The 25977-nt window shown below is 49.9% G+C and overlaps 1 protein-coding gene and 1 long non-coding RNA gene across 2 annotated transcripts in view; one reads left to right on the forward strand and one right to left on the reverse strand.

The window, feature by feature from the left end:
* The window catches only part of SYT9 (synaptotagmin 9), a 139167-nt gene that overhangs the window by 104836 nt on the left and 8354 nt on the right, over positions 1-25977 (forward strand). The window lies entirely within an intron of this gene.
* Positions 1457-15302, reverse strand: LOC103656429. Its single transcript, XR_005834967.1, has 6 exons — positions 15167-15302; positions 14851-14978; positions 13579-13670; positions 3691-3791; positions 3232-3322; positions 1457-1794 (listed from the first exon to the last, which is right to left on the reverse strand). It is a non-coding gene; the product is annotated as an uncharacterized LOC103656429 (long non-coding RNA).

A 25977-nucleotide genomic window follows, 5' to 3' on the forward strand; every position in this document is an offset into this window, starting at 1 on the left:
CTCTGAGCTTACGAGTCCTTGAGTCCTTGAGCAACTACAGACAGAAACTGCTCTAACTCTTTGCTCAGTGAATCAGCTGCAGGACCAGAAGGGGACTCCATGAGCCAAGGAGTGCTGGGGAACCAGGGCTGTGAAAGAGCAAGCAGGTCTGCATCAGACTCAGGGCTCCACCCATTCCCATCCAGGGAGGAGGGTTGGCAGGTCAAGGCTGGCCTCCTCCACCATCCCCACCCCACCATGCTAAGAGAACATTAGGTGGCCTCTGTTTTCAAGGATCTGTGTTACTGAGTGGGACCTGCTTGCTGAATAGCTGTTGAGTGGGGTGGGGCAAGAGGTTGGATAAGTGCCCTACATGTGGTTGAAGAAGCTGGAAGAAGAGGAGGTTTGGGGGAGAGGCTTGAAGGGCAGTAGCCAGCCACAGAGAAAGGAATCTGGGGGAGGAGTGGGGGGCGGTGGGAGATAAAGACATTTCAGCGAGATCTGGAGTCCGTTTTTCTGGCCAGAGACCAGGGAGCCTTTATAGCCCCGGGAGGTCTTCTGGAGGATTGACATAGATTTGCATTTGGAGTATGATATGAGAACTCGCTGGGTCCGGCCCCCAGACTGGAGGGTCCATGGAAGTCCTACGTGATTCTAAATTATTTGTAATCAGCTCTTTATATGCATCTGTAAATGTGCAAATTTAATAAGTTTGTTCTTTGCCAATCGAAGCATATATCCAAAGGCTTAAATTAATTGTTTAACACAGTGCTGTCCAGTTTGGGGAGGTTTTGTTTGGTGAACTATTTCCTGAAGTCAAATGTAATTTGGAGATAAATGCAAGGTTGAAGCAGACAGAAGAGGTGGAGAGCAAAATCATGTAAACAAAGAGGAAGGCATGACCGGTGACACTTCCGGTGGGCTAGCCCGGTTGTGCCTCATTACTGGGGTCCAGCAGGGAGGGGAGCCTGATCCCAGCTTGCCCACTTAGAGCTCTGGTACTCTGCACCAGAGCAGACTGCCTACTCCCTCTCAGGTCAGTCTCCTCCGAGGGAGACCGACTGCCTCAGTAACCATTGTGGTGACTGAGTGACACAGTGCGTATGAGCGCACCCAGCAGAGGCTGGCAGGGCGAGATGCAGCGAGTATGGGACAGGTGGGAAAACACAACCCTGCCCGGCCTTTCAGTCACTGCTCCTCGACGACACTCCGGCACTGCTCATACAAGGTAACCGTCCTGGCCGTGTTCCAAGTAGTCGTTTCTCTGGCTTTTGTAAGTTTCCAGTGTTTCAGAGCCTTCGATGCCAAGAACGCAAGGGTAGCACTGTATTTCAGTAAGCTCCCAATTGTTCTAGAATAGAGCAGCGGCCTCAAATGGTCTTAGCTAGATTTGGAGTAAGAAATACATCCTACGTCATGATCTACCAGATATAAACTGAAACAAAAGTTTCATGAAATAATACACGTGATGCATTGTTTGAAAAATTGTTGTCATTAAAAAAAGACTACCGGTCACGACCCATTAAATTGGTTTCACAACCCCAGTAAGGAGTCACAGTTCACACTATGAAAAATGCAGTACAAGGTATGCACGTTTAGCAGGCCCGCTATAGTTTTGATGTAGTGTGCGAGTTTTAGGAGGGAAATGCGGAATCATAACCAGCTACATGCATTTTTTAGGGCTGTCCAGAATGCTTTTTCTCCGTAAGAGTGGGTTTTCAGCTTTCCGTCACAGGTGTTTATCAGAAAACACCACCATCCACTGGCTTTAGCGTCTCTGCGTGGGAGGCTGCAGGCCTGACTTGGTGGTGCTTCCTGTGTGTGAACACACATAGGTTACTTTTAATCACAAGTAATATTTAACCCTCTGGTTTGGTGCTGTACTTAGCCTTACAACGCTTTAAACATCACGGAGACACCAACTGTGTGTTTATAATTGAAAAATGTTGTGTAAAGCCACAGAAGGAAGGAAGAGGCTATTCTTGTTGGATGTGCAAGTGGCTGCTTCGGGAGAGTTCCCTGGGGGTAACTTCTCCACATGGACTCCTTCTCCCCTGCTGGGTGTGGGGTACTGTCCTAAGCACTGAGGACCCAGTGCCCACTTTCAGGGAGTCTGGTGGGAGGAGTCTGACAACAGACCGTATAATCGTTGTTTTCAAAATGTGTAAGGGAGCGTAGAGGAGAGCCCCAGCCGCCCACTGGAGAAGGCTGGCCAAAGAGAGACATGCTGGCCTACTGGGGCGGGCTCTGCACAATGAGTAGGGATCTTCCTGCCGAGCAAAGAGAGGCAAGAGAGGAAGAACGAACACATTCAAAGGCATGGAGATGTGGATGGACGGCTGGTGCCTGGGGCAGGGGAGTTCAGGATGACTCAAACACAGAGTCCTTGGGGGTGGAAATGAGACCTGAAACAGAGGGAAAGGCTTGTTCAGCCATGATAAGGAATTTGAACTTTCTGCTGGGGCGGTGGGGCCTTTGGAATGATTTTCAGAAGAGCTGCAGCAGGCCCAAAGCTATGCTTCGAAAGGATCACACGGCCCTTGTGGAGGAGCATGGGCCAGAGGAATGAGGCTGGGGGCAGATGCCGCTGTAGGGTCCGGGTGAGCTGTGCTCATGCTCAGGTGAGAGGGGGCACAACTAGAGGGGTGGGTGGGAAGAGTCTGCTGAGGTTTATGGGAGGCCGGAGAGAGAGAGGAGTTTGGGGTGATACCCAGGCCGCTCTGCTGACCGGATGGATGCACAGTGGTAGAGAAGGAATAGGGTGTTGGGGGGCAGGAATGAGAGGACGGGGAGCTGACGTGCAGAGAAGGGGATAAAGGAGTTTCAGTATATGTGCGGAGAGCAGTGACGTTTGACCAGTGCATTCTAAAAGATGCTTCTCTGGAAGATACATAGTGTTCACAACTAAGTGACTCCAATTTTAACCATCCCCTCCCCCACACTCACGCGCGCACGTGCACACTACGCTTCTGCCTCCTGCCCTTCTCGTAGCTGACAGCCAGTCAGATTCTAATCTGGGCCCAAGGCAATGGGCAGAAGGCCAGTTTGTTCACCCAGATATGAAGTGAAAAAGCCTATGCCCGTAATCTGCTGACAAAAGGCTAATTAGCAGATGTTTAAGCTCCAGAGTCCTTGAGGAAGAGCATAGCAGAAAACTCTGAGCTTCACCAACAAAAGCTCCCCCTGAATTAGGGGAGGTTGCAGGTTTTTCCCACGTGGCCTGTGTATCAGTACTGGGGAATCCAGACTCACCTGTGACCCAACTGTGAAGAGAAGGGCTGTCCATTCACACAGGCTGAGTCTTCAAAGTGCAGCCCTTTCCTGCTGAGGCCTAGAGTGAAGACTGAAAAACTAATTCTGAAACAGCAGTCACCAAGGGGCTCAGACAGATGGGTGTCCTCCAAACAGGGAGTGGGTGAGGGGGCAAGGACTAGAGAGAGGCACAAGGGGACAGACTAACAGTGAGGCAGTCGGGGTCAGGTTGGTATCATGGAGCTGGCCGAGACAAAAGGAAGGTTAGCAAAATCTGTTCGAGTCCTTGTCAAATTAAACTTAATGATACTTTAAAATCATTCTTCAATACTATGCTCATCTCTCTGCTTTCTTTCAAATTTATTAAATGTCTTGAGAGAGAGAGCACTCTTGTGGTTCCATATGCATGGGTTGGTTGGGCTGACTACCCTGAGTTTTTATGTCTGTATGTCTCCTCACCTCAAGGAGAGCAGTTTCAGCAGAGTGGTGGTATCTGGTCGCATCCAGCCTGGAGACAGAGGAGGGGTTCATAAACATAGACAACTCTTTCACTTTTCTGGCTGAAATGGGAAGGCAAGAGACAGGCCAGTCACTAGACAACAGTGAAGGCTTTCAAGTTCGAGATTTTTCTTTTTCAGAAGCAAGAATCTGAGCATTTTTTATAGGCTGAGGAAAAGGCCAATGGGGGAAAGAAAGATCAGAATTACAGGGGAGGGAAGGGATGACGGATGTGTGGACGTTCACCTGGAGACACATGGCCCTGGGCCTATACCCGGCTCTGCTCGCAGAGCACACAGATGCTCCTCCCTCCTGGCTCAGGCACAGCATGGCGCCATCTTGCCCCGGTGGCCTGTGGAAGCAGATGTCACTCCACAGGCAGTGTTAGGAGTAGCTTTGTGCAGAGCACCCAGGATTTACACAGTGCCCCTTCCCACCTGCCCTAATGACCAGAACTGAGGCCCAGATGATCCCCTGCCTCCTCTCTTCCTGGGTCTCCAGATCCCTAGGTTTCTTCTGTATACTCCCTGCCTGTTCCCATGTCCTGAAAGCACCTCTGCCCTTTTCCAGCCTGGCTCCACCTGGATCCTGCTGAGCCTTTTGCCAGTATCCAGACGTTGCTCTTATTCTTCCGTCAACTTTGATCAGAGTATCTGGAACAGCCCAGCCTCTTCCGCATGCTCTGCTCCGCACTTTGAAACTGACCCTTCAGATCGACGGCACCCTGTCCTCCCATGCATCTCCCATGTCCTGCCCCTGACACTTGAATGGGCATGCCACACCTCTCCCTAGACCTCATCTCTCTTTTCAGCATCAGCCTTGATGCAGGAGTTTCTTCCTGCTAAGTCCTCTCCTCCTGGCTGTAATTCACAGCCCCCACCTCCATTCACTTCCAACAGGTCCTGCTGTGGACAGTCTTTGAGCATTTAATCCAAAGTCCTAAAGGGCTCAGAGTTGATGCGAGAGGCTGCCCCTCACAACTCAGAGTACAAACGCTCGCCGTGTCCTTTTGGCTTTAATCAGACAAGCTAAGACATTGGAAGAGATGAAACAGCCTGAAAAAGGTTTCTAAAAACCCAGATTAATAGAGAAGACAATGTTGCAGAATAGAATGGAAGAAATCCCACAAGCAAGGGAGGCGCTGAGGCACACACACACCGTAGAAGAGGAGAAGTCACTCGGGTTTCATAATGGTGTGAAACCTTCACCGAGAATGTGAATTTAATCTTCTGGGGAGTTTTCTGTGTTCCAGAAAACAAGGAGAAGGAGGCTAGGGGGAGCCAGTGTCAGACCTGAGTGTGGGCTGAGAGAGAGGAGAGTGTGTGATCTCGTGTAGCCTGTGCTGATGCCAGCAGGGCGGCCAGGGCTCGGGAATGCTGAGTGGTCCCCACCAAGGCTGCCGTGGAAACGTTGGATAGGAGCGGACCCCCTGGCCAAGCCACAGGAGCTTTAATCAAGCAACACTAAGCTTGTCAGAAGACAGGCTAGGAGGTGAGAGGTGGAACTGTAAGCTAACATTGGAGAGTCCGAGCAGATAGACTTCAAGGTTGCAGGTCAGGAAAACGAAGCAAGGGTGGGACACAGAGCAGCTGGGAGGCAGAACCCTACAAGGGAATTGCGCTGAGTATGTGACTTATAGTGTCTGCCCCATCTCAGCCGCCCCTGCATGCACACACAGCTCCACCCCTACCATCTGTTGAAGAAGCAGTCCTAATCACCATGGTTTGCAACATGTATCCCTGGCCACAGATTATTGGGTCAAGAAGGGCGCATGTTCCCAGCAGCCAGTCTCTGGGCTGCCCGGTAACATACGCCATGGTCACATGATAGCCCACGGTGGGTTGGGTCCATTAGATACTGCCAGTGACCCTGCATATGTCAAGAAAAGGAAGCGTCGGCAAGCATATGAAACAGAAGCTTTAGAGGTCTCGGTCGGCCATGGAAAAACCACATTCTAAGTACACTGAAATTGTAGTGCGTAGACGTGTATGCTCAGCAGAAGATGAAGATGAAGAAGCCAGGCAGCAGAAAGGGAGCAGAGCACAGCTTCAGGTAACAGTGGGCCGGAGCCAAGAGCCAGAAGCTGTGATGCAGAGGTCCTAGGAGTTACCTTGGACCTGGCTTAACTCTAGGAGCTAATTGGCCATAGGACCTATGCCTACCAGGGTTCCTGCTCTCGAACTTCTGTGAGAATCCATTTCCGTTATTGCCCTGTGAGTGTTTTCACGATAAATCACCACCACCATCCCTAGCTAAACCTTTTTATTGAGTTACCTTGAGTGAGCCTTTATTCATTGCAACCCAGACTTAGCAGAACACGTATGGACTTGGGGCTGCCCAGAAGTACATTTGGCGGATGTTGGATTTGGGCCACTCCATTTGTTGTCACATAGTTTGCCACAGTCTAGCTGTGTTTAAGATGAAACCTGAAGATGGTAGAAATCTCCCTCAATAGAAAAGAAGCTAGGGGGCGCCTGGGTGGCTTAGTTGTTGGGCGTCTGCCTTTGGCTCAGGTCATGATCCCAGGGTCCTGGGATTGAGCCCCACATCGGGCTCCCTGCTTAGCGGGGAGTCTGCTTCTCCCTCTCCCTCTGCCATTGCCCCTGCTTATGCTCTCTGGCTCTCTCTTTCTGTCAAATAAATAAATAAAATCTTAAAAAAAAAAATAGAAAAGAAGCTAGAATGAGTAGAACAACACCCAGGAGAAATGAGATCTGTCCCATTGCGAGGAAGCCACAGTTTCCGGAAGAGAAGCACAGATGAAGGAGAAACCCCAAGTACTTGAGTGTGAAGAAAGCTGCGTGGAGGGAAGCGTAAAAAGACCCTGGTTGGTGATTCGCTGTTGTGAGGCAGCTGTGAATGGGCCCGAAGATCTGATGGCAGGATGGCCTCCTAATGGTCAATAAGGTGTAACAAAGAGTCAGCTGAGACTGGTCAAACTACTGTTTCTCATGAGCCACAGACAATGGTTTTGTGGGGGGGAAATGAAGGACTTGAGAACATGAGTGGTGTTTTCCTTACTTCCTCCCCTTGTCCTTTGGAACTCTGGAAGGAATGCCTCCAAGATCATCAACAGTTGCCTCACAAAACCAGGCTGATGTTTAGATGAGGTTCTGAACTGGCTGAACGTACCAGAGGAAATCATCCTCAGCCAAGAATGAAGATCTTACGGAGGCGTGGGGGGACTAGAGGTAGATTAGCTAATCTCATCAAGAGGATTTAAAAGTGAATACCAGGAGGAAACGGGAAATAACACAGCAAAACAGCACACTGGACTAGTCCCTCTGGATGATATTAAGTAGGATGTGGGAAAAAGAGTTTTGGGACTAGGGGTGTCCTCGATACGTGGAAGGTGAGATCCGAAGCCCAGCCGTAAGGGACCTCCAGCGTTCTAACGTACCCCACACAGAGAACAAGCACAGTAACCCAGCACAAGAGCTGTGGACATGCAGGTATATCAGGAGACCACTTAGAAACGGGCAGGCTGGTGTGCGGCACCCGCCTGGAAAGCCATGCCCCTGAGGCAGAAAACTCATCGAGAAGGTACACGTGGGGCTTAGCAGAGTGACCCCACCAAGGGAGGCTCACAGGCAGAGGGGCAGTGCGGAGGCAGACTCTCCTCATGAGGGAGAAGCCCACCAAGGAGACAGTTCCTGGAAGTCTTCTTTGGTTAAAAACAAGAGGATCTGGCAAGCTCTTGAGTCGATTTCCTGGCAAGATGTACCGGTAGACCTTGGAGGTGAAGAATGAGGTCCTGCCACCAACTGGCTTGAACACTGAGAAATGTATCCTCTGGCTGAGGAGTTAGAGTTGGACAGGACTCAGGGATTGCAGATTCCCTACGGTGGTTAATGACAAGGTCAGGAACTCTGGATCTTTCCAGGCTGCTGCGCCGTCTTCCCTTTTTGGTCCATCTTCAGATTGGTGGCAAGATGGATGCAATCCAGGCATTGCGTCCAGACATGAAAATAACCAGAGGTGAATGCACTTCTCACTTTCTGTTGGGAGCAACAATTCCTCGAGCTCTTAACAGACTTCCCCCTTACATGTCATTGGCCAGAAGATGCCAATTTTTGAATCTGTCTCTGGCAAAAGGAATGGGATTATGTGGGCCAAACAGATCCAGCTCCAGAAATGGATCCTCTTCCCTGGAGTTGCATAGGTGCCTGGGGAGTAATGGAAACTGGCAAATCCAGGGTTCACGTAGGAGGGAGGAAATTAGCAGGGAGTGGGTGCTGGGCAGGTAATTAACAGAGTGCTTCATAAGATATCTTCTGCAAAATGTAGACAGTGAGTTCAGGTCAGAAAAAATATATATGAAAGCAAGAAAGAGAAGAAAGAAAGAAAACATGTAGAAAAACAAGAACACTTTGGCAAAGTAGAAGTAATTAGGCCCTTGGGGAAAATTACCATATCATCATAGAGATCATGGTAGTGAAAGAGATCGTGTTTGATATGGTCAGATTCTATCCTCAGCTTTCGAAGATTTTCAAAAACTCAGAACAAAAAAATAGGGAGGCATTTTCAATTGCTGGGAGCCTAGATAGAAGAGACTCCATGTATTCAGAAAGCTCTTTCCAGTGCTTTCTGACTATGCGGTCACAAACGATAGTAAGGGAAGGACTCAGGAAGGCATGCCTACTGACATTTCACATGGACACGGACAAAGGCTGAAAAGAACACGTAAGGAAGGTGCGCTCTTGCCTTTGTCTTACTACCTGGTCTCTCACCACCTCGCACAGTCCTCGTCCCTCTGCGTCTCTGCTGCACTTCCACTGTCTAGAAATATAGGCCTTGCTTGTCTCACCACTTCCCTAGAGGGCCCGCGCCAGACCTGGACTTAGAAATTGGTCTTCTGCCTCCACGGGGAAGCTGGGCTTCTTCAAGGAACTGTGGACTGGCCCAGGGCCGCTTGTTTCTCACAGCGGGGACACTTGGAGGCATCATGCAGCAAATTTGCTTCCATGAAGGTTTTGGTCAAAAAATCTGAGGCTATGTGCCTCTTCATACTCTCCAGGGCTAAGGACCACCCAAAGTTCCTGACACCCAGAGCACCCTGAAGGGACGTGTGTCCTACCTCCCACTTGGTGGTTAGCTGGCCATGTCACACCCATCAGGGCACAGAGGCCTTCCCTTGATTTGGAGGATAGTTTTCTACCCTCAGGCAGACTCCCTTCATGCTGACAGGAGACGCCATCTCCTTGTCGCCTAGCGATGTCTGTTTAACCTTCCAGCTGTGACTCCCTCCATTCCCCTGAGGTCCACCACCCATAACAGCTCTGGGCTCCATTGTCCTCCTGGAAACAGAATTCTCTAGCCAACGTGGGCACCACAGGACAGCCAATCGAGTCTGCAGTTCGTGTTTGCTGGACCAGCAGCCCCCACTGAGAACCTCTCTGGGTGAGAGGCGGTCCTGGCAGGCCGCCATGGCCGGTGCCTCACCTGCCTCCTGTTACATCTCGCACGTGCCTTCAGCACGCTGTGCACCAGGGGAAATTGACAGAGATGAGGAGCGCTTCCAACGATCTGGCAGTCTGCCAGTCCCCATACCCATGGGGGACCTTGGGAACATCCTTCCACACAGCCTGGTCTGGTCTTGGCCTTCTCCTCCTGTTCCTGAGCCCAAACCAGGGTGGGAGGCAGTAACAGGCCTGACTTTCAGGACACTTGTCACTTTAAGAACCAAAGCCCCAAGAGTAAGTCTGGAGCTCTGGGAGCTGCTCTGCACAGGGCTTGTGCTGCCAGCACTGTGACTCTAGACTACTTCCCTTGGAACCCTGCTGTCCACACACCTCTTCTCAGGCACTGGCCCCTAGCCTCTCTAGCTGCCCGCTCAAATTGGTCTCCCTCCTTTATGACACTGGGCTTCATTGGACTTCTGTCAGCAATGTTCTCCTGTCCTGGTGCCTCCAAGTGTCCCCAGATATTCACATGAATAATAGGACTTTCTCCTGAATGCCAAGCTATCCCCAAAGAGCAAACCTCCCTGTCCTCAGCCTCTGCCATCAGCTCTGCTGCCCTTTGCTGCCCTCCCCTGGCCATCGGCGTCAGTGCAGGTAGCTTTTCGGCACTCTGATGGCTTTACTGAGACTCTTACTCAATAAACGCTTATTTAGGGCCATTCTGTACTATGCAATGTCTAGACACTGAGGATTCAGCAATAAAAACACATGGCACTTTCTTTCCAGGAGCACAGTCTAGTGAGGAAAAGTGGAGAGAGAGAGAACGGGAATGGATGAATTCTAGTGGACCCCTGGGGAAGCCTGGATTTGCTTATCATTCCACAGACTCTACTGCCTGGAACCTGCACCTGACTCCCCTTCCCTTTGGGGGTGGAGTTGGGGACCTTTGACCTCCCTCCAGTAGTAGAGTGTGCCAGTCCTGTCTGCCTTCATCCCCCCTCGCATGTTATGGTTTGTTTTCATTGATAAACCGCTATTTCTGAGCAGGTGCCAGGCATTCTGCACTAGAGATAAAGTGGGGGAAATGCTAGCCCCCATGTCCCATGGAATTTAGAGTCTAAGGCCATAGACACAAGTAAGTAAATCAGATTGTTTGATAACACTTACGGTGAGCATTACCCTTTGCTGTGTTCGGCCCTGTTCACATCTAGTAAGAGTCCTGCACAGCAAAGATCCTGTATGGGACCCCTAGTTCGGGGGCAGCAGGAATGAGCCAGACAGGAGCAGAGCCTGTGCGCGTGACAAGTGTCTCGGGAAGTGCTGAATGCATGACGGGGGCCGCAGACCAGAGGCCTGAGAACCAAGCCCGTTGCCTCCAACAGGCTATGCTGCACGGAGCAGCTCCTGGGCCTTCCCCTCAGCCTCGGCGCACCCACCGCTTCCGGACACTGTCTTGTCCCCACCATCCTGCTCTTCACTCGCGGGGCCAGATGCGTGAGATCTTTAGCAGGGTCCTAGTCAGGTCAAGGATAACTCGAGCAATGTGGTCCAACACTGCAGGAGCCATATCTGCTCTGTTAGCCTGTGATTACCCAGTCCTGGCACCTGGCTCAGAGGAAGCACTCCACAATTCTGTGGTGGTTGTTGAATGAATGCATGAATTGCGCATAATTGTCCCGGCAGGAGCTTAGCTCCCGCAAAACATTTAGTCATGATTGGAATCATTTGATCAGTGGAGACAGCCATTCTGGTTAATCCAGACCTGGATTTATAACCTAATTTGGTGTGTTGGCCCCCAGCAGGGTGTAGACCACCGGAGTGATGGTCTGGTCGGGGCCAGGGGTGCAGAGGGATTGCGAGAGCACATTCCCCAGATTTGGAAGCCAAGAGCCTCTGCAAGGTCTGTGCTCCCTTTGACGAGTCCTAGGGGGCCCCGGTGCGGCTCCTGACTGACTTTCACTCGTCTGGCAGGGACTTCAACACATTTTGCTTAAAACTACAGCTGGCTTGTAATTCCGGCCTCAGACGGTAATTACAGCTGCCGGGGCTCCTTGGAGAGATAATTACAGAAAGGATTCAGCACATTCATTTTATCTGCACACTTAACCATCAATTAAATCATTACCGCCTAATCCTATTCCAGAGTCTAGAAATGTTCTGTGAATGTATAAATTTGAAGGCATGAAGTTTGTTTTCAGATGGTTTTAAGTGAAAAATTGCCCAGTTTCCAGAGCGAATGGAGGCCCTGTGTGTCTACACTGTGGAGGCAGAGCCAGGGATATTCTGGTCCTGCCTCCCTGGAAGTCCGCCACGGGAGGGCCAGGCCGGAATGCACTGGTAGGGCGGGGCCCAGCCCTGCCTTTGATCTCCCATGGGGCTCAGGATTTTCTAGAGCAGGATTACTATAGAGACCTAGAGGACAGCTCCTGGGGACGGATGGGAGGGTGGCTCATTTTCCCAGCAGGCTCCTGGGAGGGATTTTGTAGGAGCCCTAGGCCACCACCCACTAACTGAAAGCCAGGGAGGAGGTCTTTTCACTGTGGGAACCCAGGAGAGCTTGGGATTGAAGACAAGCTCGAGAGTCAGACCACTGAGCTCCTGTTTTGGCTCCAGCACTTCTGAGCTGTGTGTCCCTGAGCACGTTTCTGAACCTCTCTGAGCCTCAGATTATTCATCTCTGTTCCGGCACAGTAATAGACTTGCCCAAATGGAGCAGCTTGTGAATGAGAAAGTCACGTGGCGTGTTCAGTACAGTGTCTGCCCTTTATGGATGCTAGGTAAATTTTGATAATCGTTGTGATTTGACACACCAAGATGTCCAGGGGAGGGAGAGAAGAGAAGGGCACCCGACGGAGCTCAGCCTTCCAGTGCTGTGAGATGTTGTGTTTCGGGGTCTGACCGGTCTCCATCTTGTAACCAGAGCCCCCTTTGCAGCAGGAGACAGAGGGAGCCAGCTTCCCTGTGTTCTAGTGAACACATCTGGAAATTGCCTGCCCACCGCGTGTCTCACCCTGGCACCTCACCCCAATTCTGTCTATCCCTGCGGCTCTCCCAGGCTTCCTGTTACGGAGAGAACCCAAATTCCCGAGCGTGCACACAGAGGCCTTCACAGCCTGGCCCCTGTCTGTCTGGAGGCCTAGCCCCTCACGGCCCCTTGACGTGTTACGCCCAGCCGCACCACGCAAGCTGCTTCTAGGAGGTGGAGACACTGTGCTCTGATGATGTCCCTTTGCTTTTGCATGTGCTGTCCCACCTGCCTAGGACGCCTCCCCAGGTCTTCCCTGCAAACGTGTACTTACTTTGGATTCAACCCAAACAGAACGTCCTCTCGTCATATATATACCTTTGTGATAGCTCCCATAATGCGATTTTGCCATTTCGTATTTGTTTTCCTGAATAGACTGTGAGCTCCCTGAGAACAGGGAGTGGATCTCATTCATCTCTGAATCCCTAGGCGCTTGTATAGGCCCCAGCGATGAGTAGGTGCTTGGCATTGGCTGGATGAGACAGAGACGGAGGGCCCCGCTTCCCATGTGCTCCCAATGAGGAATGCAGGTCCTTCCCTGACTCCTAGGTTGGGCCTCCTTCACTGACAGCCACTGCATGATTTCAGCAGAATGTACCCGCTGCAAAGCGGAGTGCCCAAGCCCTTGCAACACCCCAGGCCTTGCTCCACAGCACAAGATCTCCCTCTCTGGAGGGGCTATCGGGGAAAGTCTGTAAGACCCACAAGGAAAGAAATACAGCAGGGAGCCAGGCCCCCCCGACTCCGGGACAGTTCACATTTCGAGATGGTCTGCTGACTTTGCTCAGGAAGGTGTGAAGGCAGGAGATGGGGAGGCGGCAGGGGTAGAGGCTGTGCCCTCCAGGAAGGCTTCGGAGTCTGTTCTGCAAACAACCTTAGCCATCCGACGTGCCATCCTCAGGCGTGGGGACCTGGCTTGAGGCTGGGGGGATGTCATTGCCTTCGATGGCACCTGTGAAAAGGACCTCAGCCTCTGTGCACCCCCCCCAAGCCGGAGACCTGCTCCGAAGAAAGCAGCCCGTGCGTGTGCTTGCGCTGGCTTCGGCAGCGTGACTCTGCCTACTTATTGCAATTTCACGCCACGATGATCCCACTTCAGTCCAGGCTGAAAATGGCAGCTGTGCCCACTGCGTCTCCAGCGTTGTGTCGTGCGCGGTTTTGTTCTACAGACTTATTGAAATCGTTTGATAAAGTGGCAAAATCTCTGCTTCAGAACACAGAGAATTCTCCCAAAATAACTCACCTTTTATAGGGCCTCCAACATAATTTTGCAGGGGGCACAGTGAGTTAGAGGCCACTTCTCTGCAACTTCCCTGGAGATCTGAATCTCCATTCCACCCCACAGCCACTGTCACCATCCTTGCCTAACAGCGGCCTGTGGTTCCATAGTGGGATGGGTTGGCACCGATGCGAGACACCCACCTGCATTGGTGATCAGTGCGGGGCCATGGCAGGGCCAGGGACAGCAGGGGCCTCCGTCTTCACAGAACGAAAGAGGATGGCCGAGGATGTTCCTGGAGGTAGCAGGGAAGGGAAATCGAGGGGAGGCAGGAGGTTTAACAAAAGGTGGAGGAGCAGAGACGTCAAAGAGCAAAAGACAGCGCCAGCACCCCACCCTGAGACCCAGGGGACGCGCGGGCCTAAACTGCCTTCTGCGGAGAGGGCTGCAGAGTTGTGGCTCCAAGGGAGAACCTGAGGCGGGGAGGCAGGTGGAAGGTTCGAGTGAGGAGTCAAGGATGTAGACGATGGCATGTGGAGGGCTGGAATTGGTTCAAAGAGAGGTTCCCTTCGGGGAAGGGGAAATACAGTGGGAGGGATGAGGTGACTGGACAGTGGGGGCAGAAGGAAAGGGAGTGAGGCCTGGCAGGCTCAGCCTCAGGGAGCAAAGTATGCCTCCCCTGGAGGAAGTAAGGCGACCAGGCTGTCCTGGGGTGAGAAGATAAAGCCATAACCCCGCTCAGACCAACTGCCCTCCCAGAGCTGTTCGCAGGGGACTTGACCTGAGCCGTCTCTCAGCCATGCATCCGTTCATTCATGCATCACCCAGTGCATCCGTTCATTCATGCATCACCCAGTGCTTCCGTTCATTCATGCATCACCCAGTGCTTCCGTTCATTCATGCATCACCCCGCGCTCATGAGTCTTACGTCTGGTGTGCCCACGGCCTTCCCACCACCTTAAGCCCTAACCTGCCTGCCCGACCGCCACCTCCCTTCGTCTGCCCTGGACTGTGCCCATCTAAGCTGTCAGTCACTGTCCTGCCTTCTCCCCGGAGCCGGTCGTCGCCCTCCTAACAAGCAGGTGTGCCTTGCCTGTAACACAGTACCTCAGATGAGTAACAATAGCATGTGAGCTTTCCTACATCGAGCAGCGACTCTGCCCAGGGCGCTGTGCTAAGCACTGCACACGCATCATCCAATTTCACCCTCACCCTGTGAGGTAAACGATATTATCTCCCCCGATGAAAGCACTGAAGCTTGGCTAAGTTTTCCAACATCTTGAGGAGAAGAAGTGGCGGAGCTGGCATATTGAGGTAGGTCGTATTATATGTCCATCGTTACGTGCCCTCTCTACACCCTGCGAGGATCTTACACTCCAGTTACTCTGGATGAGGCCCTCTGACTTGCTCTGGTGAAGAGATGGGGTCCCAGCTCCAGGTGAGGGCTTTAGGAGACATCCCGTGCTTCTACTTACCCCTCGAGCTTTGGGCATCTGTCGGGGAATTACGGAGGTCCTGGAATGAGAAGACACAGAGGCAGACCTCCCCGGTCTGGAGCCCGATCTGACTGAGCCCAGCAGAACTGCATGCAGCCCCCAGACCCCTGAGCAAGAAATACGTGTTCATTGTTACAAGCAGCTAGGACTGGGGAGTGGATTGTCATGGCAGCAAGGTGCAGGGGCAGTGCTTAGGAAAGGCTCTGTCTTCCTCTCTTCATCAAGTTGAACCAGGCAGCCTACAGCTGTCCCGGTGGCTCTCTTCTTTTTCTTCCCCTGCCCTCTTCCCACGTACCTACGCGGAGCACAACTCTCAAACCCGCTTCTGTGCCCGTCAGCTTGGAAGACACGGCTGCAGCAGACACGACCCCTCCTTCACACGGTCAGTCCGTGTGCGGCTCCCCCAGCCCTGCTGCTTCGGAGAGACTTTCCCTCTGCGCCGTTATTCCCTCAGCTCAACTAAGAACGTAGAACTAAAACAACGCCTAAGAATTTTTGGAAAATTCTTGTGTTTTCCTCCTGCTGGCGCTGATTCCCTCTCCCTCGTGACCTCACATTCCCAAGTGATTTGTCAGGAAAGTTGTTTGCGAATTTACTCTCAGTTGTTCTGCTTCTGATCTTTCCCCCACCTAATCATCTGCTGCTTCGACATAACCATGATTTTCAAAACCGGTAGGCGTGCAGTGAACAATACGCAGTAATATGGATTAACTGAAACCTTTTTTTAAAAAAAAAATCCTAAACACTTAATGGGAATACCTTTTTTATTTTAGCAGCCAAGATATGTTCTATGGGTTTTTTCTGCAAATGTATTTTTAAATGTTGTATCCTGATAAGATTAAACTTCGTAACAGCAAAGACTTTATTTTTACAGATAAGAACATGATTTTCTCTAATGTGAAAGGCTCTGAACTGTAAGCATATGTTCTGCTTCTGCACCATTCCTTCTTCTGATAAAAGAACCCCGTTCCCCCCGAGGACCCACCCCACTCCCTCTGTGTCCCTGTGGTCTGGGGGACGTAACCACACCCTTAGTTCCAGAAATGCATCTGTGGCGCCCCGGCACATTCGGGCATCAGTTCAGGGTGGCAACGTGACCCAAGTCAGGCCCAGGGGTTTTGCTGGAACCGTCAGGAAGAGTCACGTCTTCCCATTGGGCCGTGGGCTGTGAGGGTACAAATGTGGTGTCGCTACTGCTATGTCGCCATCACACAGAAACTGCCCCAGAACAGAGCAGATCAAAGGAGAGCCACGTCGAGATGTGGAGAAAGTGGTAATGAGTCCAGGTGACATTGTCTGAGTGTCTGGAGGGAGGGAGAGACAGAGAGGCAGACCGAGACACGGTAAAGTTGTGTGGATAACGTCACTCAGCAGCTCAGGGTGGAACTGACCAGCACCTGCCCAGCTCAACAAGGTGAAGAGAAGAGTGACAGCAGGTGGCTGGGGCTGGGGAGCCTTAGAGGGTGGTGCCGGAAGGGTAGCCGACAGGGCCCAGGCCACAGGGACGAGTTTCAAGACTGACAAAGGCAGGCAGAAGCGGTAGGCCAAGGCTGGGACCAGACACTGACGGGAGGACAGGGCCCCCCTGAGGCAAGTAGGCGGCCCTGGGACTGCAGGTGAGCGGGGTGGCCCTGCGAGCTATGCCAGCTCTGGGGGCTGCAGGGGTGAGCAGGGGCCCGCCTCATGCCTCTGCCTTGTGAAGTGCAGGTTGCTGCGGGGAGTCTGGGAGCCCCGGGCACTCGGGGTATGGAGTGGTGCCGGCACTCAGCACCTTCCTCTTTTGGTTTATTCTAGTTACGGGTCATAGAAACCAAATGGAGCTAGCTCGGGATTTTTTGTAAGGAGAGGGAAATTATTGGAATTCAAGAACAGAAATGTATCTAAGTTCCAGGTAGGTCTGGGGCTGGCACCTGGAAACTCTGGGGGAAGCTAGACAACATTTATTTTCTGTCTCACTCTGCTCTCGTCTTCTGTTTACCTCTGCTACATCCCTCTCTCCCTCCCCTCCCCCCTCTCTCCCTCCCTGTCCTCTACTATGTCCCCCCCACCCCGCCCACGCACAAGCACGCACATGCACGTACGCATGCGCATCTGTCTCCCCCCATATTCTCGTTTCTCTGTTTTCCTCTTTCTTTCCCTTCCCTGCTTTCTCATAGCATATCTTTCATTCCCCCATCTCGGGTGGGGTGCCAGCTGAGACAGTAGGGTGCAGGTGCGGGGGGATAAAGGGAGAGCCATGTCTTCCAGGACTCACTGCTGTGGTTGGGGGGCGCTGCAAGTGATGGAGAGGAGGGGGTCTTGTCAGCCTGAGCTGGGAAGACACTGCAGACTCAGCCCCGGGGGCTGGCCGTCACCACTTTTATCATCAGTTCCCACAGCAGTCTTCAGCTGTTCTGATGTCTGCCCTCCCACAGTCATCCAGCCAGCATTCACTGAGCACCTGCCACGGGCCACGCGCTGTTCCACACACTGGGAATGCAGTGTTGAGGGTGAAACTTGCATTCTGGCAGAAGGAGACAGACCAGCCACAAACACGTAAATGGAAATAGGTCATGATAAGTTCAAGGATGAGAATACACCAGAGAGATGTGATGGGGTGAATGGGGCCACCTTGGTGTTGGGAAGTGACACTTACCAGAAATGTGGGACAAGAAGCAGACAGCAGAACAAAGACTTGGGAAGAGCGGAGCGGAAGCGGTGTGGCTAGGCCTGGCACGCGAGTCCCAGGGAGTCTGGGTCCAGGGGAGGAGGGCAGCTGCCGCTCATCAGGACCCCCGGGGACAGGAGTTGAGCTCGGTCTCCTCACCTGCCCCCTCTGCCAACGCATTGTGTCTCACAGGCCAGGTGCTGCACTCAGAGCTGTGAGAGCTCAGCTTCTCCACAGGTAACACCAACCCCTAATTCATCCAGAAAGAGCTGCCTCTTCCTGGCTCCATCCTCGGTTGCTTTGTCCCCGTCTCCCCGCGTTTCCAGCCCCCTGATGCAGGTCCAGGGTCCACACACACTACCTGTCTGAGCCCCTACCCTTTGTGTCTGCCCTCAATGGCTTCCTTTCCTCACATGGCTCGGCGGTTCCCTGTCTCACAAGTCCTGCTTGTTGCTCGCTTTCTGCCCCCAGCCGCACTCCAGGTCTCTCTGCTGGTCATCCTCAAAGGTCTCAGACCTGCTTCTCCAAGCTGACAGCCCCTCCTGCACCTCTTACCCCCAGCCTGGACCCAGCTCCTCCATAGTTCCCAAGCACAGCTAGTGCCTGGCTGCGGCGTTTAAAGAAACTTGCCTAAGGGCTGGGGGTGACCTGAGTGATGATAAGACCAGCAGATCATATGAAACTGAACATTCTCTAACCAGGGAAGGAAACCTCCACCTCAAGTCGCAGTTGTCCCTGCCAATCTCGGGAGACTGCCTGCAAGGAAGACACCACGTCGTTCCTCAGAATAATACGGCCTCCTATGATGTGAGCCTCTCAGGCCAAGATGAGATCTGGGCTTTATCTGATAATCTAAGTCCCCCAAGGGACCCCCATCCCCAAGAGCTTCTCCCTGGGGCCTCGCAAACACTCTACAGGTGGTTCCTGCAGCAGGGAGCTGGGCTGAGGGAGACGCGAAGCTGAGGTCAGCAGTCGTTCCACTCACCAAGTGCCGAGTGTGCCCGGAGGGGCTCCTGTTTCTCATTCACGCCGAGGCCCGGTGTTAACAGCATTGCAGAGAGATACATTCACGGCCAACTGTCAGTCGGATTTTTCAGAAGACAGCAGATACTCACATAAAGGAAAATTGTGCTGATAGGGTTTTTTTTTTTTTTTTTGACATTTTGGGAAGTTGAGATGAAAAGTTAATGGTAGGAATAATACCCCAAAATGTTGATATTATTTATAACTTCATATAAGCCTCTAAATCTTTGGGGGAAAGAAAGTGTCATCTATCATACCCTCTTTTCTTTTCTTTTTTTTAAGTATTTATTTTTGAGAGAGAGCATGAGTGGAGGGAGGGACAGAGGGAAAGGGAGAAGCAGATTCCCTGCTGAGCAGGGAGCCCGATACGGGGCTTGATCCCAGGACTCCGGGATCATGACCCAAGCTGAAGGCAGACGCTTAACCGACAGTCACCCAGGTGCCCCCTATCATACCCTCTTTTCAAACAACAAACATATTTAAGGATCTCTCTCTCTCTCACACAAAAAAGTAAACTGTAAAACATTACAATTTTTAAATTACCACATACCTGACTTTTCAAAACGAGTTTCTGTTCAACCTATTAGCTGTATTTATTCCCTACAACTACCTCCCAGAGTTGAAGCTCATTTTGAGAACTTCTCCCAAGTTTCCTCCAGGAGGAACACATCCATACTCACGCCTGGAGAAGGGAAGGGGGGAGCATGGTGGGCCTGGGTAAGCGGAGGGGGTGGGGAACCCCTGCTTGAGGCCGCCATCTAGCAGGTATTTTCTCTCTTGTGGTATCGCAGCAATCCATAGGCTCTACAGCTGTTCTCTCTGGCCTGTGTAAACTCTGGGCATGGAGGCCATCTCCAAGCGCATGTCTGCTGAAGCAGGTGTCACCAGCCAGTTGAGGTGAGGCTAGTCCCAGGAGGTGCCCGGGAAGGAGGCCCCCAGTGCCTGCCATCTCTCCCTCAGGTAGTCTGGAAGCAGCATCGACAGCTGCTCGGCTGTTTCCTCCTCATTTTAAGGCACTCTCCTTAGGAAGGAGAATTCAGATTTTACCAGGTCTCCCTCCTTCAAAAGCTTCCACTGGCTGGCCATGGCTATTTATGTTCCCTAAATTAATTTTCTGTTTTTCGCCTTTTCTCCTGATGCGTCCTTAACCTAGAGTGCCTTTCCTCTCCATTCTTACCATATAAATGCCACGTAATCCTCAGGGTTCGGTTGAAGTGCCACCTCCTGTGCGAAGTCTCCAGTGAGCGACACCCACTTAGCATGAAGTACTCCCAGGGTACTTCGATTGTGATTCACACTGACCGCTTACTGCCTCTAGCTTTTGCTCTATAGTGAGTTAGATCATCTGTCTTCTCTCTTGACTGTGAACCCCTTGAGGTCTGAGATTGTTTCCTCCCCATGCTGAAAAGTAGGGGCTTTCATTAGTCGCTCAACTGATGTATTTAGCTGACATGAGCTCATTTCTGGACCTTTGCTACAGATGGTGACTGAGCCTTTCCACTGTGGTCCATAGAGAAGTTTCTAGCATGTGATCATCAATAGGCAGGAGGGGACTGGTCAGTGTGAGTCCCAAGGGAAGATTAAGACACATGCAATCTGCACATAGCTCTTCAAAATGGGTAGAAGCATCCAGAGGAGAGGCGCAAGTTACCCACACGTGCGGCAGGCTGGGTGCATCTACCTACCGTTGTTGGCCAATGAGAGCTAGAGGATACTGGGGTCTTGCTCTGTAGCCAGAAGATACTTACCATCAAGCATCCGTTTTATTGTATACTAAACACTGGTGGGTTGGTAGGTAGATAGATGACTCTTCATTCATTATCTCTTTGGTATTTATGCTTGTAGCTCTTCATTATTTTTCAGAGCTCCGTTTGTCCCTTTTTAGGAAATGCTGAATTTAAATACTTTGGTCCTGTTTGAAGACCAGCCAAATAGAGCTCTCAGAAGCCAAAGCTAGCCACCTCCTCCCCATCTGCCCTGACCGACACTTCTGCAGGGCCAGCGTGAATGAGGACTGTGAAGGCAAGAGGGGTGCTTCAGCAGCTCCAACGTAGTCTCCACCCTGGCTTCCCTGCTCTCCTGTGTGCTCCCCGTCAACCTCGGCACTGCTTGCAGGCTCCAAGTCCCAAAATACAAATCTGGCCTTGCTCTTCCCTTACTCCAATAGCTGCACTTTGTTCAGACCAAGATCAGGCTCCCTATCCTGCCATTCCTGGGCCTCTGTGACCCTGCCTCCATCTCTTCCTTGCACTTTGTGTTGAGGCCATGCCCAATTTCTGGTGGCCTGCTCCATGCTTTTCGTTCACCCCCGTGCCCTTGCTCCTGCTTTGACTTCTTGTGCTATCCTCTCTACCTCTCTTTGCTTGGCGAGATCCAGCTCATCTTTTAAGCATCTCATCAGTTATTTTCTTCAGGAGGCATTCTGGAGATCCTCCTCCTACGAGTTCAGTGTCTCTTGTATGTGTTCTCTCCCACTGGTACCCCGGGCCTACCCCTACCATGGCGTTTGGTGCCACTTGGTATTATCTGTGTACGTGTCATCCACAGCCCACCCGACTGCTCCTTGAGGAGAGCAGGTGTTATTCGTTGTTGTATAACCAGTACCTGGCAAAACGCCTGGCACAAAGTCAGCACTGAATAAATTCTTGTTGGATAGAATTCCATTTCTTCTATCTTACAACTTAGAAAATGATTGTTGATTTGTTAGATGGATTCCGCATGTCATATTTTCAAAACTACAGCTACAGTGGTTCTGTTAATGTGTAAAAGTAACCCAGGGCTAGCTCGCTCTGAAAGCCAAAGAACCTCCATTTTCTTGAAGAGCAAATGAGCTCGACCTTCCTTCCAGCACTCTGTTCTCCAAGTGCAGAATGATGACAGTGCCAAGTTCCTAGTCTTTGTTCAGATGGGATTTGGGGCAAAAAAAATAAGTTCTCAAAAGGGTCTGGGCAGAGAATCATCTTAGTTTAAAAACAGGTCAGAAGAACAATGACCATCTCCTTCAGAATTCCTTCATGCTTGGTCTCACCATGCCGGCTGCCTATCTCCACAATCTTTCAAGGTGCTTCTTCATATTTTTTGCATCATTTATTGTCTGTATTGTGGCATTCTGTTCAAGTAGTTCTCAATCAAGTTTCCTTTCCAACATCACCTTGCAGAGGGATGTGGGGGATTCAGTCATTTATTTATCAACAAATATTGATTGAGTACCTAGGATGGGTATACATCCGTGAGAAAAAAATAGACAAAATTTCTTGCCCAAGTGGAGCTTATATCGTATTGGAAAAACCAGGAAATAAACATTGTAAATGAGCATATTATGTATTATGGAAAGTAATAATCACTAATCAATAAAAAGAAAAATACAATAGGGCAAGTAAGGGGAACCAGAAGTATAATAGTGGGTTTTTTTCTTGATTGGTTGGTTGGTTGGTTGGTTGGTTGGTTGGTTGGTTGGTTGTTTTGGGGGGGTGATGATAGAGGTAATGTCGGTCTCACAGAGAACTGAAACATTTGAGCAAACGGTTGAAGGAGAGGAGGGGGAGGAAGCCACGTGAGTATGCAGGCTGAGGGGGTGGCCAATACAAAGGCCTTAGGGAAGTTTGGACAAGGAGCCCTGAGAACCATGTGGGGGATGCAGGGGAGGGAGGGAAATAGGAGATGAGAGCAGAAAAGTAACAGGTATGCAGGGCTCAGATTACATAGAACCTAACAAATCTTTATAAGGACTCTGGTTCATACACTGAGATGAACAGGAAGCCGTTGCAGGATTTTGTAGAGATGTGATGTGAGCTGAAGTTATAACTGACCCCTTTGATTGTATGTTGAGAAGAGACTATAGAGTGTAGGGGTGGAGGGGGGAGATACGCTAGGAGTCTACTGCTGTTACCCAGATGGAAACTGTAGAGGCTTGGACAGGTGTAGACGCGGAGTAGTGATGAGGAGTGGTTATATTCTGGATATATTTTTGGAAGGAGACCTAATAGGGTTTCCTGATGTAGGGTATGACAGAGAGAAGTGAAGGAGGATTCAACGTTTCAGGCCTGAGCAGCTGGAAGTGAGCCGAGGAAGACAGTAGGTAGAGCACCTGTGCAGGGCAGTCAGAAGTTGGACCTACCGAGTTTGAAGCGTCTCTTGGATAGCTACAAGGAGACATCAACTGGAAGTTAAATGCAGAAATCTAGAGTTCCAGAGAAAGGTCAAGCTGACGTTGTAAAGATGGTTGACGTATAAATGGAGAAGAGAAGAGGCCCAAGGACAAAAAACTGGGACATTCCAATACTTAAAGGTAGGAAAAAGGAGAGAAAGCAACAGAGACTGAGGAGGAGAAAATTATTGATGAAGTAGTAGGAAAACCAGGAATGTCCAAAGACCTGAGAGAAGATACTGTTCCCAGGAGAAGGGAGTGGTCAGATCTCAGATGTTGCCAATAGGTCAAGTAGGATGAGGACAGAGAACTGACATGCAGTTTATCAATGTGCTGGCTGTTGGTGACATGGGATACTAGGTTGATGGTATCCTTCCAAAATTCTTATCTACCCAGAACGTTTTTTGGAAATAGAGTCTTTGTAGATATATTGAGTTATGTTAAAATGATATCATACTGGATTAAGATGGGCCCAAAATCCAATGACTCATGTCCTTATAAGAAGAAGACCATGTGATGAAGGCACAGAGAGAGCCAACAAGGAGAATGCAGGGTCATGGTGGAGCAGAGAGTGGAATGATCGGCTACCAGCCGAGGAATGGTGAGGATTGCCGGCAACCACCAGCAGCCAAGAGGAGGCAAGGAAGGATTCTTCCAAAGAGTCTTTAGAAAGACCATGGCCCCACTGATACCTTGAATTCAGACTTCTGGCCTCCAGAACTGGGAAAGAATAAATTCCTATAGTCTTAAGCCACCCAGTTTATTGTATTTTGTTATGAAAAGCCTGGGACACTGATGCCCTTGGTGCCGTAGCTCAGGCTGCTGTAACAAAATACCGTAGACCGGAGGGCTTACTCAACAGGTGTCTATTCCTCACAGTTCTGGAAGCTGGAAGTCAAAGGTCAGGGTACTGGCCTGGTTGGTTCTGGTGAGGACTGTCCTCCTGACTTGCAGATGGCTGTTTTCCTCCCATGTGCTCGCATGACAGGTGGAGAGACAGAAGGAGCGCTAGCTCTCTGATGTCTCCTGTAAGGGCTCTAAGCCCATCATGAGGGCCCTACCCTCAGGACTTCTTCTCCCCCTAGTTACCCTGCAAAGGTCCCATCTGCAAATACCATCGTACTGGAGGTTAGGGCTTCAATATGTGAATTTTGTGGGGTACACAGTTCATTCCGTAGCACTTGATAAAACAGTCATTTTACATCTCTGTACCTTGATTTCCTCATCTGTAAAATGGGGATAATAATAGTATACCCACCTCAGAAAATTGTGGTAAGAAGTGAGTGAATTAATAGATGTAATAGTCTTAGAATGGTTCATACTAAATGCTATGTAATAGTAACTATTATAATGATTTATAGATCCAATCATTGTGTTTTGAAATTAAAACACTCATTTTCATTTGTTCTTTGTTTAATTCTCAGTTAGCTCATTAACTTGACAGATTATATTTCCCTAAACTGCTAAACACTAATTTCACACTTAATCAAATTCTCTTAAACGTTCCAAATTCAAGGAAAAAAACTTATAATCTAGCAAATAAAATTCTCCTAATATTTAAGCACTGTTTAAGCAATCGATTGACTAAATTCCCTATTTCAAACTGAAGCCACAAGTTTCAAGTGTGGTTATGTCAGACAATTCAAACGTCTAACACAGTAGGTGTTAAACAAAATTGTTCTCAAGCACTGTTAACTCTTTCTTTTTAAAGAAATTTTATTTTTTTAGGCAGTTTTAGGTTCACACAGAAAAACTGAGTAGAAAGTATAGAGAGTTCCCATATAACCAGTGTTTCCACACATGCACACCCTCCGCTGCTACCAACATCCCCCGCCAGAGTGACACATTTGTTACAGTCAGTGAACCTGCATTGACATATCAATATCACCCCAAGTCTGTCGTTTACATCATGGTCCATTCCTGATGTTGTACATTCTCTGAGTTTGCACAAATTTACAGTGGCCAGTATCCATTCAGATAATGGCATGTATCATACAGAGTATTTTCACTGTCCTTAAGATTCTCAATCAAGCACTGTTAACTCTCAGATGCAAATAAAAAATCCTATACATTTAGATTAAATTACCTGAAGCATATCAGCATCTTAAAAATAAATTTATAAACTTAGCGTAGTGGATTTTCCTGAGCATTGAAAGGTTAAATAAATGTAACTAGTCAAGTTATCCTAAATATATCTATTAAAATCATAAATCTAATAATTTTTACTATATCATATTATTAAGCACTTACCTCAAAAACATAAAGCGGAGTTGTGATCACAAAATGGGTTATTGCACTGAAACAAATAAAACCTACACAAAAGCGTTATTACTTCATCGTTCGGAATTCTTGTTTGTTATACCCTTCTGGTGCTGCAAAGGTGATCTTCCCGAGAGCAGGAAGGGAACGATCAGTTCTTCAGTGGCAACTGAGACTACAGATGGCCCTTCAGAGGTCTGAGTCCCAAATTGCAAAGGTCAGATACCTGTGCACAGACGTGGGAAAGGGCAGGATTGCCCCCCGGAAAGTTTCACCAGAGCTGTGCCCTCGCAAGGCAAGTCCCTTCTTCTGGCTGGCTTCTGCAGCTGTGCTGTCAGTGGGAGGTGACACCAGGCTTTCTTAGTGGGACTTCATTTCACAATCTAGTGCCTCTCATATATCCCAGGAACATTTCAACCTTCACCCTAATCCAGTCGTTTTTATAACTTTTTTTCCTTTTTCTTCCCCGATTTGCATAGATGGAATTCTGTGGGAGCACGCAAACACACACATACACACACACACACACAATCCGTTTCTCCCCACTATCATAGCAGTTACAGTTAAGTTTCAAAATAAGTAAAAAATAAAGATTTTATTTATTTATTTATTTGAGGACAGGAGCACCATCAGGGGAAGGGAGAGGGAGAAGCAGACTCCCTGCTGAGCAAAGAAGCCGATGCAGGACTCAATTCCAAGACCCTGGGATCATGACCTGAGCCAAAGGCTGATGCTTAACCGACGGAGCCGTCCAGGCGCCCCTACAGTCAAGCTTGATGAGACTTCATTTACTCTCTTTTCTTGCTCAGTGTCCGGTTACTCTAGCCCTTTGCTGACAAGCTCTTCAAGAGTGTGGTGTGCCTTGGTCATCTTTGTGTTTCTAATGGTCCGCACGTTTGCCTGGTGCTCAGTAAATGTTTGTGGAATGAATTAATGAATAAATGTAATAAATGATAAACTTGGAGTAACAAACTGCAAATATGCAACTCCATTAAGTAGAGTAAGTTTTGCCTTGCAACAGTTCCCTGAC

This window comes from Ursus maritimus, unplaced genomic scaffold (assembly GCF_017311325.1).
Source record: "Ursus maritimus isolate PB19 unplaced genomic scaffold, ASM1731132v1 scaffold_16, whole genome shotgun sequence".
Classification (NCBI taxonomy): Eukaryota; Metazoa; Chordata; class Mammalia; order Carnivora; family Ursidae; genus Ursus; species Ursus maritimus.